A 13345-nucleotide genomic window follows, 5' to 3' on the forward strand; every position below is an offset into this window, starting at 1 on the left:
GTCTGCGGCACAAGATGTGGGAGGGAGCAGACACCAGGGGACAAGATGTGGGGAGGGAGATGAGACACCAGGGCAGTTGGAGGAGAGGATGCAGGGAGGGAGTAGACAACAGGGAGAAAGATGTGGGAAAGGGTAGGGTTAATTGGGGAGCACTGTGACAGGTGCTGTAGCTGAAGTAAACAATGAGAGGATGAGGGGAGGGAGCAGACACCAGGGGACAAGATGCGGGGAGGGAGGTGAGACACCAGGCAGTTGGGGGAGAGGATGCAGGGAGGGAGTAGACAACAGGGAGAAAGATGTGGGGAAGGGTAGGGTACATTGGGGAGCGCTGTGACAGGTGCTGTAGCCGAGGTAAACAATGAGAGGATGAGAGGAGGGAGCAGACACCAGTGAGAGAGATTGTGGGGGAGGTGAGGGGACATTGGGGAGCACTGTGACCACAGTTGCACTGGGGTGAACAATGTCATCTGGGAGCAGCAACACCAGGGAGAACATTCCCTGCATACAGGGGACAGATCCCTGCATTCAGTGCTGGTTCAATGTAATAAAGTTCCGGAGAAGCAGGAGAATTATCTCACTCCTCAGAAAGAGCAGCTCTTTGGAAGTGATAATTAAGCCAATAATACATTGAATTCGCTGTGAGTTCAGTCCTTAATTAACTTGGCTCATTTTCTTCTCATGATGAATAGGCCCCTAGGAAACCATGACAGTATTGCCTAACATTTTAATAATTTGCTGCTACTATATTGGTAGACTGCATTATTGTGAAAACTGGTTTGGGCCACACAGGACTGCTTCCACTGTGTGTTAGTGACTACTGTATGTTATTCCTGAGTAACATGTAATAAAATAGCTTCTCTGCTACAGCAACATTTCATTCTAGCCTATACATATCATCTTTCTTCATATGCAAATGTCTCCATTTTCTATATGTACTTGCAATGTCATGGATGGCTTTAATCTGTATATGAATGTATGTCAGAAGTCTGTCATTATCACATTGCCCATTCACTGACAAGGAATATGACTTCCATATGTTAGATAAAATAATAAAGCTCTGGGTAAATTCTGCATGCAACCTATACAATTTCTACCTAATACTGGATGCAACCAGACCTTATAAATTGAGCAACTCAATCTTTTTAAGCATTATGGTTTACCTGGGTCTTCTCATGAGACATTCTCTTATTGAGCAATTACAGTAATCCAGCTGTGTGCTGCTGAACTGTGAGACACTGATTTGAAAGACTTTCAGGAAAAACTGCAGCAACAATTCTTTGGATACTGTAGTGCAGACATTTTAGTCATAAACATTAATAACAGCAACATCAGTTTTCATCTGTATACTGTACATTATTCTCTAGACAAATATGACAGCATTCCATGTAGAGATGAGCGCCTGAAATTTTTCGGGTTTTGTGTTTTGGTTTTGGGTTCGGTTCCGCGGCCGTGTTTTGGGTTCGAACGCGTTTTGGCAAACCTCACCGAATTTTTTTTGTCGGATTCGGGTGTGTTTTGGATTCGGGTGTTTTTTTCAAAAAACACTAAAAAACAGCTTAAATCATAGAATTTGGGGGTCATTTTGATCCCAAAGTATTATTAACCTCAAAAACCATAATTTACACTCATTTTCAGTCTATTCTGAATACCTCACACCTCACAATATTATTTTTTGTCCTAAAATTTGCACCGAGGTCGCTGTGTGAGTAAGATAAGCGACCCTAGTGGCCGACACAAACACCGGGCCCATCTAGGAGTGGCACTGCAGTGTCACGCAGGATGTCCCTTCCAAAAAACCCTCCCCAAACAGCACATGACGCAAAGAAAAAAAGAGGCGCAATGAGGTAGCTGTGTGAGTAAGATTAGCGACCCTAGTGGCCGACACAAACACCGGGCCCATCTAGGAGTGGCACTGCAGTGTCACGCAGGATGTCCCTTCCAAAAAACCCTCCCCAAACAGCACATGACGCAAAGAAAAAAAGAGGCGCAATGAGGTAGCTGACTGTGTGAGTAAGATTAGCGACCCTAGTGGCCGACACAAACACCGGGCCCATCTAGGAGTGGCACTGCAGTGTCACGCAGGATGTCCCTTCCAAAAAACCCTCCCCAAACAGCACATGACGCAAAGAAAAAAAGAGGCGCAATGAGGTAGCTGTGTGAGTAAGATTAGCGACCCTAGTGGCCGACACAAACACCGGGCCCATCTAGGAGTGGCACTGCAGTGTCACGCAGGATGTCCCTTCCAAAAAACCCTCCCCAAACAGCACATGACGCAAAGAAAAAAAGAGGCGCAATGAGGTAGCTGTGTGAGTAAGATTAGCGACCCTAGTGGCCGACACAAACACCGGGCCCATCTAGGAGTGGCACTGCAGTGTCACGCAGGATGGCCCTTCCAAAAAACCCTCCCCAAACAGCACATGACGCAAAGAAAAAAAGAGGCGCAATGAGGTAGCTGTGTGAGTAAGATTAGCGACCCTAGTGGCCGACACAAACACCGGGCCCATCTAGGAGTGGCACTGCAGTGTCACGCAGGATGGCCCTTCCAAAAAACCCTCCCCAAACAGCACATGACGCAAAGAAAAAAAGAGGCGCAATGAGGTAGCTGTGTGAGTAAGATTAGCGACCCTAGTGGCCGACACAAACACCGGGCCCATCTAGGAGTGGCACTGCAGTGTCACGCAGGATGTCCCTTCCAAAAAACCCTCCCCAAACAGCACATGACGCAAAGAAAAAAAGAGGCGCAATGAGGTAGCTGTGTGAGTAAGATTAGCGACCCTAGTGGCCGACACAAACACCGGGCCCATCTAGGAGTGGCACTGCAGTGTCACGCAGGATGTCCCTTCCAAAAAACCCTCCCCAAACAGCACATGACGCAAAGAAAAAAAGAGGCGCAATGAGGTAGCTGTGTGAGTAAGATTAGCGACCCTAGTGGCCGACACAAACACCGGGCCCATCTAGGAGTGGCACTGCAGTGTCACGCAGGATGTCCCTTCCAAAAAAACCTTCCCAAACAGCACATGACGCAGAGAAAAAAAGAGGCGCAATGAGGTAGCTGTGTGAGTAAGATTAGCGACCCTAGTGGCCGACACAAACACCGGGCCCATCTAGGAGTGGCACTGCAGTGTCACGCAGGATGTCCCTTCCAAAAAACCCTCCCCAAACAGCACATGACGCAAAGAAAAAAAGAGGCGCAATGAGGTAGCTGACTGTGTGAGTAAGATTAGCGACCCTAGTGGCCGACACAAACACCGGGCCCATCTAGGAGTGGCACTGCAGTGTCACGCAGGATGTCCCTTCCAAAAAAACCCTCCCCAATCAGCACATGATGCAAAGAAAAAGAAAAGAAAAAAGAGGTGCAAGATGGAATTGTCCTTGGGCCCTCCCACCCACCCTTATGTTGTATAAACAAAACAGGACATGCACACTTTAACCAACCCATCATTTCAGTGACAGGGTCTGCCACACGACTGTGACTGATATGACGGGTTGGTTTGGACCCCCCCCAAAAAAGAAGCAATTAATCTCTCCTTGCACAAACTGGCTCTACAGAGGCAAGATGTCCACCTCATCTTCACCCTCCGATATATCACCGTGTACATCCCCCTCCTCACAGATTATCAATTCGTCCCCACTGGAATCCACCATCTCAGCTCCCTGTGTACTTTGTGGAGGCAATTGCTGCTGGTCAATGTCTCCGCGGAGGAATTGATTATAATTCATTTTAATGAACATCATCTTCTCCACATTTTCTGGATGTAACCTCGTACGCTGATTGCTGACAAGGTGAGCGGCGGCACTAAACACTCTTTCGGAGTACACACTTGTGGGAGGGCAACTTAGGTAGAATAAAGCCAGTTTGTGCAAGGGCCTCCAAATTGCCTCTTTTTCCTGCCAGTATAAGTACGGACTGTGTGACGTGCCTACTTGGATGCGGTCACTCATATAATCCTCCACCATTCTATCAATGTTGAGAGAATCATATGCAGTGACAGTAGACGACATGTCCGTAATCGTTGTCAGGTCCTTCAGTCCGGACCAGATGTCAGCATCAGCAGTCGCTCCAGACTGCCCTGCATCACCGCCAGCGGGTGGGCTCGGAATTCTGAGCCTTTTCCTCGCACCCCCAGTTGCGGGAGAATGTGAAGGAGGAGATGTTGACAGGTCGCGTTCCGCTTGACTTGACAATTTTGTCACCAGCAGGTCTTTCAACCCCAGCAGACCTGTGTCTGCCGGAAAGAGAGATCCAAGGTAGGCTTTAAATCTAGGATCGAGCACGGTGGCCAAAATGTAGTGCTCTGATTTCAACAGATTGACCACCCGTGAATCCTTGTTAAGCGAATTAAGGGCTGCATCCACAAGTCCCACATGCCTAGCGGAATCGCTCCCTTTTAGCTCCTTCTTCAATGCCTCCAGCTTCTTCTGCAAAAGCCTGATGAGGGGAATGACCTGACTCAGGCTGGCAGTGTCTGAACTGACTTCACGTGTGGCAAGTTCAAAGGGCATCAGAACCTTGCACAACGTTGAAATCATTCTCCACTGCACTTGAGACAGGTGCATTCCACCTACTATATCGTGCTCAATTGTATAGGCTTGAATGGCCTTTTGCTGCTCCTCCAACCTCTGAAGCATATAGAGGGTTGAATTCCACCTCGTTACCACTTCTTGCTTCAGATGATGGCAGGGCAGGTTCAGTAGTTTTTGGTGGTGCTCCAGTTTTCTGTACGTGGTGCCTGTACGCCGAAAGTGTCCCGCAATTCTTCTGGCCACCGACAGCATCTCTTGCACGCCCCTGTCGTTTTTTAAAAAATTCTGCACCACCAAATTCAAGGTATGTGCAAAACATGGGACGTGCTGGAATTGGCCCAGATTTAATGCACACACAATATTGCTGGCGTTGTCCGATGCCACAAATCCACAGGAGAGTCCAATTGGGGTAAGCCATTCCGCGATGATCTTCCTCAGTTGCCGTAAGAGGTTTTCAGCTGTGTGCGTATTCTGGAAAGCGGTGATACAAAGCGTAGCCTGCCTAGGAAAGAGTTGGCGTTTGCGAGATGCTGCTACTGGTGCCGCCGCTGCTGTTCTTGCGGCGGGAGTCCATACATCTACCCAGTGGGCTGTCACAGTCATATAGTCCTGACCCTGCCCTGCTCCACTTGTCCACATGTCCGTGGTTAAGTGGACATTGGGTACAACTGCATTTTTTAGGAGACTGGTGAGTCTTTTTCTGACGTCCGTGTACATTCTCGGTATCGCCTGCCTAGAGAAGTGGAACCTAGATGGTATTTGGTAACGGGGGCACACTGCCTCAATAAATTGTCTAGTTCCCTGTGAACTAACGGCGGATACCGGACGCACGTCTAACACCAACATAGTTGTCATGGACTCAGTTATCCGCTTTGCAGTAGGATGACTGCTGTGATATTTCATCTTCCTCGCAAAGGACTGTTGAACAGTCAATTGCTTACTGGAAGTAGTACAAGTGGGCTTACGACTTCCCCTCTGGGATGACCATCGACTCCCAGCGGCAACAACAGCAGCGCCAGCAGCAGTAGGCGTTACACGCAAGGATGCATCGGAGGAATCCCAGGCAGGAGAGGACTCGTCAGAATTGCCAGTGACATGGCCTGCAGGACTATTGGCATTCCTGGGGAAGGAGGAAATTGACACTGAGGGAGTTGGTGGGGTGGTTTGCGTGAGCTTGGTTACAAGAGGAAGGGATTTACTGGTCAGTGGACTGCTTCCGCTGTCACCCAAAGTTTTTGAACTTGTCACTGACTTATTATGAATGCGCTGCAGGTGACGTATAAGGGAGGATGTTCCGAGGTGGTTAACGTCCTTACCCCTACTTATTACAGCTTGACAAAGGGAACACACGGCTTGACACCTGTTGTCCGCATTTCTGGTGAAATACCTCCACACCGAAGAGCTGATTTTTTTGGTATTTTCACCTGGCATGTCAACGGCCATATTCCTCCCACGGACAACAGGTGTCTCCCCGGGTGCCTGACTTAAACAAACCACCTCACCATCAGAATCCTCCTGGTCAATTTCCTCCCCAGCGCCAGCAACACCCATATCCTCCTCATCCTGGTGTACTTCAACACTGACATCTTCAATCTGACTATCAGGAACTGGACTGCGGGTGCTCCTTCCAGCACTTGCAGGGGGCGTGCAAATGGTGGAAGGCGCATGCTCTTCACGTCCAGTGTTGGGAAGGTCAGGCATCGCAACCGACACAATTGGACTCTCCTTGTGGATTTGGGATTTCAAAGAACGCACAGTTCTTTGCGGTGCTTTTGCCAGCTTGAGTCTTTTCAGTTTTCTAGCGAGAGGCTGAGTGCTTCCATCCTCATGTGAAGCTGAACCACTAGCCATGAACATAGGCCAGGGCCTCAGCCGTTCCTTGCCACTCCGTGTGGTAAATGGCATATTGGCAAGTTTACGCTTCTCCTCCGACAATTTTATTTTAGGTTTTGGAGTCCTTTTTTTACTGATATTTGGTGTTTTGGTTTTGACATGCTCTGTACTATGCCATTGGGCATCGGCCTTGGCAGACGACGTTGCTGGCATTTCATCGTCTCGGCCATGACTAGTGGCAGCAGCTTCAGCACGAGGTGGAAGTGGATCTTGATCTTTCCCTAATTTTGGAACCTCAACATTTTTGTTCTCCATATTTTAATAGGCACAACTAAAAGGCACCTCAGGTAAACAATGGAGATGGATGGATTGGATACTAGTATACAATTATGGACGGGCTGCCGAGTGCCGACACAGAGGTAGCCACAGCCGTGAACTACCGCACTGTACTGTGTCTGCTGCTAATATAGACTGGTTGATAAAGAGATAGTATACTCGTAACTAGTATGTATGTATAAAGAAAGAAAAAAAAACCACGGTTAGGTGGTATATACAATTATGGACGGGCTGCCGAGTGCCGACACAGAGGTAGCCACAGCCGTGAACTACCGCACTGTACTGTGTCTGCTGCTAATATATAGACTGGTTGATAAAGAGATAGTATACTCGTAACTAGTATGTATGTATAAAGAAAGAAAAAAAAACCACGGTTAGGTGGTATATACAATTATGGACGGGCTGCCGAGTGCCGACACAGAGGTAGCCACAGCCGTGAACTACCGCACTGTACTGTGTCTGCTGCTAATATATAGACTGGTTGATAAAGAGATAGTATACTCGTAACTAGTATGTATGTATAAAGAAAGAAAAAAAAACCACGGTTAGGTGGTATATACAATTATGGACGGGCTGCCGAGTGCCGACACAGAGGTAGCCACAGCCGTGAACTACCGCACTGTACTGTGTCTGCTGCTAATATATAGACTGGTTGATAAAGAGATAGTATACTCGTAACTAGTATGTATGTATAAAGAAAGAAAAAAAAACCACGGTTAGGTGGTATATACAATTATGGACGGGCTGCCGAGTGCCGACACAGAGGTAGCCACAGCCGTGAACTACCGCACTGTACTGTGTCTGCTGCTAATATATAGACTGGTTGATAAAGAGATAGTATACTCGTAACTAGTATGTATGTATAAAGAAAGAAAAAAAAACCACGGTTAGGTGGTATATACAATTATGGACGGGCTGCCGAGTGCCGACACAGAGGTAGCCACAGCCGTGAACTACCGCACTGTACTGTGTCTGCTGCTAATATAGACTGGTTGATAAAGAGATAGTATACTCGTAACTAGTATGTATGTATAAAGAAAGAAAAAAAAACCACGGTTAGGTGGTATATACAATTATGGACGGGCTGCCGAGTGCCGACACAGAGGTAGCCACAGCCGTGAACTACCGCACTGTACTGTGTCTGCTGCTAATATATAGACTGGTTGATAAAGAGATAGTATACTCGTAACTAGTATGTATGTATAAAGAAAGAAAAAAAAACCACGGTTAGGTGGTATATACAATTATGGACGGGCTGCCGAGTGCCGACACAGAGGTAGCCACAGCCGTGAACTACCGCACTGTACTGTGTCTGCTGCTAATATATAGACTGGTTGATAAAGAGATAGTATACTCGTAACTAGTATGTATGTATAAAGAAAGAAAAAAAAACCACGGTTAGGTGGTATATACAATTATGGACGGGCTGCCGAGTGCCGACACAGAGGTAGCCACAGCCGTGAACTACCGCACTGTACTGTGTCTGCTGCTAATATAGACTGGTTGATAAAGAGATAGTATACTACTAATATTATATACTGGTGGTCAGGTCACTGGTCACTAGTCACACTGGCAGTGGCACTCCTGCAGCAAAAGTGTGCACTGTTTAATTTTAATATAATATTATGTACTCCTGGCTCCTGCTATAACCTATAACTGGCACTGCAGTAGTGCTCCCCAGTCTCCCCCACAATTATAAGCTGTGTGAGCTGAGCAGTCAGACAGATATATAATATATATAGATGATGCAGCACACTGGCCTGAGCCTGAGCAGTGCACACAGATATGGTATGTGACTGACTGAGTCACTGTGTGTATCGCTTTTTTCAGGCAGAGAACGGATATATTAAATAAACTGCACTGTGTGTCTGGTGGTCACTCACTATATAATATATTATGTACTCCTGGCTCCTGCTATAACCTATAACTGGCACTGCAGTAGTGCTCCCCAGTCTCCCCCACAATTATAAGCTGTGTGAGCTGAGCAGTCAGACAGATATATATAATATTATATATAGATAATAGATGATGCAGCACACTGGCCTGAGCCTGAGCAGTGCACACAGATATGGTATGTGACTGAGTCACTGTGTGCTGTGTATCGCTTTTTTCAGGCAGAGAACGGATTATAAATAAAAGTGGTGGTCACTGGTCACTATCAGCAAAACTCTGCACTGTACACTACTGAGTACTCCTAATGCTCCCCAAAATTAGTAAATCAAGTGTCTCTCTAATCTATTCTAATTCTAAACGGAGAGGACGCCAGCCACGTCCTCTCCCTATCAATCTCAATGCACGTGTGAAAATGGCGGCGACGCGCGGCTCCTTATATAGAATCCGAGTCTCGCGATAGAATCCGAGCCTCGCGAGAATCCGACAGCGTCATGATGACGTTCGGGCGCGCTCGGGTTAACCGAGCAAGGCGGGAAGATCCGAGTCGCTCGGACCCGTGAAAAAAAACATGAAGTTCTGGCGGGTTCGGATTCAGAGAAACCGAACCCGCTCATCTCTAATTCCATGTGCAAGTCACATTTAATACTGGCAATGGTGAACAAAACCGTAAGCAACTTAAAAGTTGACACTTTAGCATCATAGTTAAGAAAAAAGAAAATAAATATATTCAACAAAAAAAAAGAGAAAAAGAAATGTATTCTTTACTTTTCTTCAACTACATCAAAACAACTAGTTAGTGCTCCCATTGCTTTCAGAAGTTGTCCTATATTAATAATTTAATTGCATATGCAGTTGTAAACCAGGCTTTCCTACTTTCGCAAATTTCTATGAGTTCTCCCAGACTCCAGTGAATTGAGTGGTCTGGGGGCCTTGACTAAGCATTTTTAGGAAATCATTTCATCATATGATTCCGATTTAAGTATTAATTAATACAGAGTATGGTAGATACACTTATATATTTTGTGATTAGAAATGAAATGACTGATTCAGATTTGCTTTCAAGTTCCCTCTGCTAATGGATCACAGAGCTACCGCGCATGTGTTGGTGCCTGCATATGCAAACTTGAGTACCTATGGGCAATTCAATATCTTACACATCTCAGCCGCAACTCCATTTGTGGCTTAGTAGGTGTAACTAGACAGTTACTGGGCATTTGCCTATGGGATAAGTGTGTCTTGGTGTGCAGATGGAATAGCAGGCTCTTCAGAGGTGATGGTACTCAGATCCAGCTGATTTCAGACAGATTCTTGCAGTGGGATAGAACTGGTCCAAATCTACACTTAAAGTAATGACGGCTACTTTCACAAGCACATAAACAAAGGCAGTGTAGTTGCATTAATGCATGCAACTCTGGTAGGGGAGTATCTTCACTTGTATGCTTTACTGCAATGTGGCGTGGCATGCAGGTGTGAATCTGGACCAAAGAACCATTAAAAGGCCTGAGCTTTTAACACTAAATAAAAACCCAAACAGGATGTTTCGGATGGAATTTGATCCACAGTATTCCAGACCAAAATAAAGTAGTCTCTTCGCTAAATATGGTCACTTGAGATGTAGCATATTTTAAAATTGTATAGAAAAATACCTAATAAAATATGCTTATTTTGTTTTATCATTTACCTTTAATGTAAATATCCATTCTCAGCATACACTAACCATAATAATATGTATTGCCAAGAAATCTTGCTCTATTAAAGTTAGGACATATGACTAGCTTCATCCTACGTTTGTTTCACACAGTAGAGAGTATTAAATACTGTTCAAAGCTGATAATGCTAATATTGTTCATTACTATGATAAAAGAGTCTGGGCCTTTTATGTCCGCTTGCTAATATTAAGCGCCCTTTACATCCTAGAGTAACTAGTGACAGCTCAATATAACATAATACATTTAAATCTCTACCAAATTTTGTAAATGTCATATCCATGGCTGCCTGAATGACATCTGTGAAGTTTCTGATTATGTTGAACTGTACAGAATCTGAGGTGATAAAGGAAAACTTAAAAGAAATATCTGTTTTTTATTTGAAGTGAAAATATTTAACTCTCTGACTGAAATTTAGGAGTATAAGCTTACAGACACATCTGGCTTTCTCTGCAATAGCAAGCTACTCTATAACTGGTTTTCATACTGTTACAAAAAAATACCAGTGATTGAAACAATTTGCCATAAAAAATGTTGTGCATAAAAGTATTGATTTTGGTCATACCAAAATCACTTTTAATATATGCAAGTAAAACAGAAGCTTATCATACGGTATAATTTGATGTATTATATAGAGACTGTAAGCTTGCAAGTAGGGCCTTCCACTGTTATTACCCAGTTTGTCTTATCACTGTTGTTTTCAATTGTAAAGCGCAAAGGAATATATAAGAAACTTTAAATAAATAAATAATAAATAGAACATGCCTCATAAATGAAAAGCCTGTACAAAATACACAAAACAAACAAATTAATCTATATAAAATGTTTAACACACATTGAAAAGTTAAGGATACAGTATATTACGAGAGTAAATATATTACAAGGAACAGTTTGGCCTGACAGCGCTCTAGGTCACAACAGCAACTTCTCTGAGCTCCAGCTTAGTGATTTTAATTCACTGAGTTCAAGGTCAATCCAGAGTTCTTATAGTCATTGTAGGAGGACTTCTGGATGCTCCTGATTTCCAACAAACTCCCTGATTTCCCAACTCATGGGCTTGTTCCAGCGGAGGACTGACTCTTACTCCTAGCAGTGCTGACACTTAATATTAATGGTAGCAGCACCATAGTGACAAGGATGACACCCAGCACACAGAGGGAGGAAGGCTAATCTTATTTTTTTGTTTTGTTAATGAGTCTGGTAATCTAACACCTACATTCATAGGGGCTATTCCTTTCCACTTTGTCCACTAAACAAAAGCCTGCCCCCTGCTCTGCACCAAAGAGAGTCTTTTAAACAGCTTTCCTGCTTCACTCTAGATGTACATACTTAGGTACGGGATTCAGTGTGCTGCTTGCCTCAACATAGTAAAGTCCCCAATCTTCTGTCTGACTGCAATGCAGAGAGAAGTGGAGTTGCCTCTTGAGTTGAGCAGGTCTGACTCTTAATCATAGGTCTCACTATTATGAACATGTTCCTTGGTTCAAGCTTTCTCCATACTGTATGTTATACTTTATCTCACCAATAGGGTATCTGCTTACATACTGTAAATCAGATTTGGCATATTTGTTAGACACAATGTTAACATTCATTATGTCAATATGAGAATGTCCACACTGTTGTAAAGTCAAAATTCATCATGTTGACAATAATGTTATGTCAACATTGCTAGAATGTTGTCATATTGTTTTTCCTGTGATTCTGTCTCTAACCCTAATGGTAGGCCTAATGCTAATACTAACTCTAACCCTAATGGCAAGGCTAACCCTAACCCTAATGGTAACCATTAACCATGTCTACATCATCAATGTCAACCATCTGCTGTGGACATTGTCAATGTCATCATCATTAATGGTGACATCCTAACCTTAAGTCTCATAGCTGTACTGTAATGCTCTTAACAATAACATTCTTCACTTGAATTCAACAACCTATCCAATGGGAGAGACTTATTAATTGTAGCAATTCTACCATGAAAAATTATGTTCTGTAAGTGACTATTCAATGTCCACCAGCCCATATATTTTTGAAACCTACAAGATTATAATTTTTTCATTGATATAATCTACTCAATCATGTTAAATCAACTCTGAAACATAAAATAGTTTACTAAAAAAGAAAATTTAAGTTCTACACTTATTACTACCTCTTCACCTCAATTGCCTTCAGATCAAGACAGCAGCGCTGCAATACCATAAACAAAATGCAACATCCATATGTTAAAAGGACCCCACAAAAATAATGTCCGATTTCATCTGATTACGACCTTTTGGGCCAATAAATCAGATGAAAAGTGACAAATCGGATGTGTTTTACATCCGATCTGATGCGCGGAGCCCCTAGATCATTAGTGCTGCACTCGTGATATGTCGGTTCCCACCGGCATGGCTGGGATTGCATAAAATATATTGTATGCAAAAGGACCACATATGATGTATCATATGCAATCCTGCCGCCCGGGAGGCTGCCGGGCGGTTCAAGGGAAATCTTATGTGACATGAGGGTCCGACAGGTCGCTGTAGTGTATGGGGCCCCTAAGAATGAATAAGATATGATAGTCTGTATCAGACCTGCAGAAATCAATAACAGACCTTAAAAATTAGTCAAACCTGTCATGAGCCACTGCTGTGGCCCATTCCTGTTTGCATTCTGTTTATGTTTGCAATCCAGGTTTTCTCATGTACCTGTTTAGGCCATTATGTGGTGAGTCTGTGTAACTGCAGCCTGTCTCCTGTTTGTGTGGCCTGTGCAGTCTCACCTGTCAGATAATTAGACCATAATGTGGTAAGTCTGTGTAATTGCAGCCTATCTCCTGTATGTATGGCCTGTGCAGTCTCACCTGTCATTTAATTAGGCAGTTACCTTGTGTCTGGCTTCCAGCCATCCTGATTGGGGCTTGCTTTCTTAATTACCTAGCCTGCACTTTACCTGACACCGGTGATAGATACAGGTTCCTGTTTGTAGTGTCCAGGCCTTGTCCTATTGTGGATTCTTAAACCTGTGCAATTGGTGCTGTAAAACTACTTGTTATATCCTGTCCAGTTGGAATACTG

The sequence above is a fragment of the Pseudophryne corroboree genome, chromosome 1 (assembly GCF_028390025.1).
Source record: "Pseudophryne corroboree isolate aPseCor3 chromosome 1, aPseCor3.hap2, whole genome shotgun sequence".
NCBI lineage: Eukaryota > Metazoa > Chordata > Amphibia > Anura > Myobatrachidae > Pseudophryne > Pseudophryne corroboree.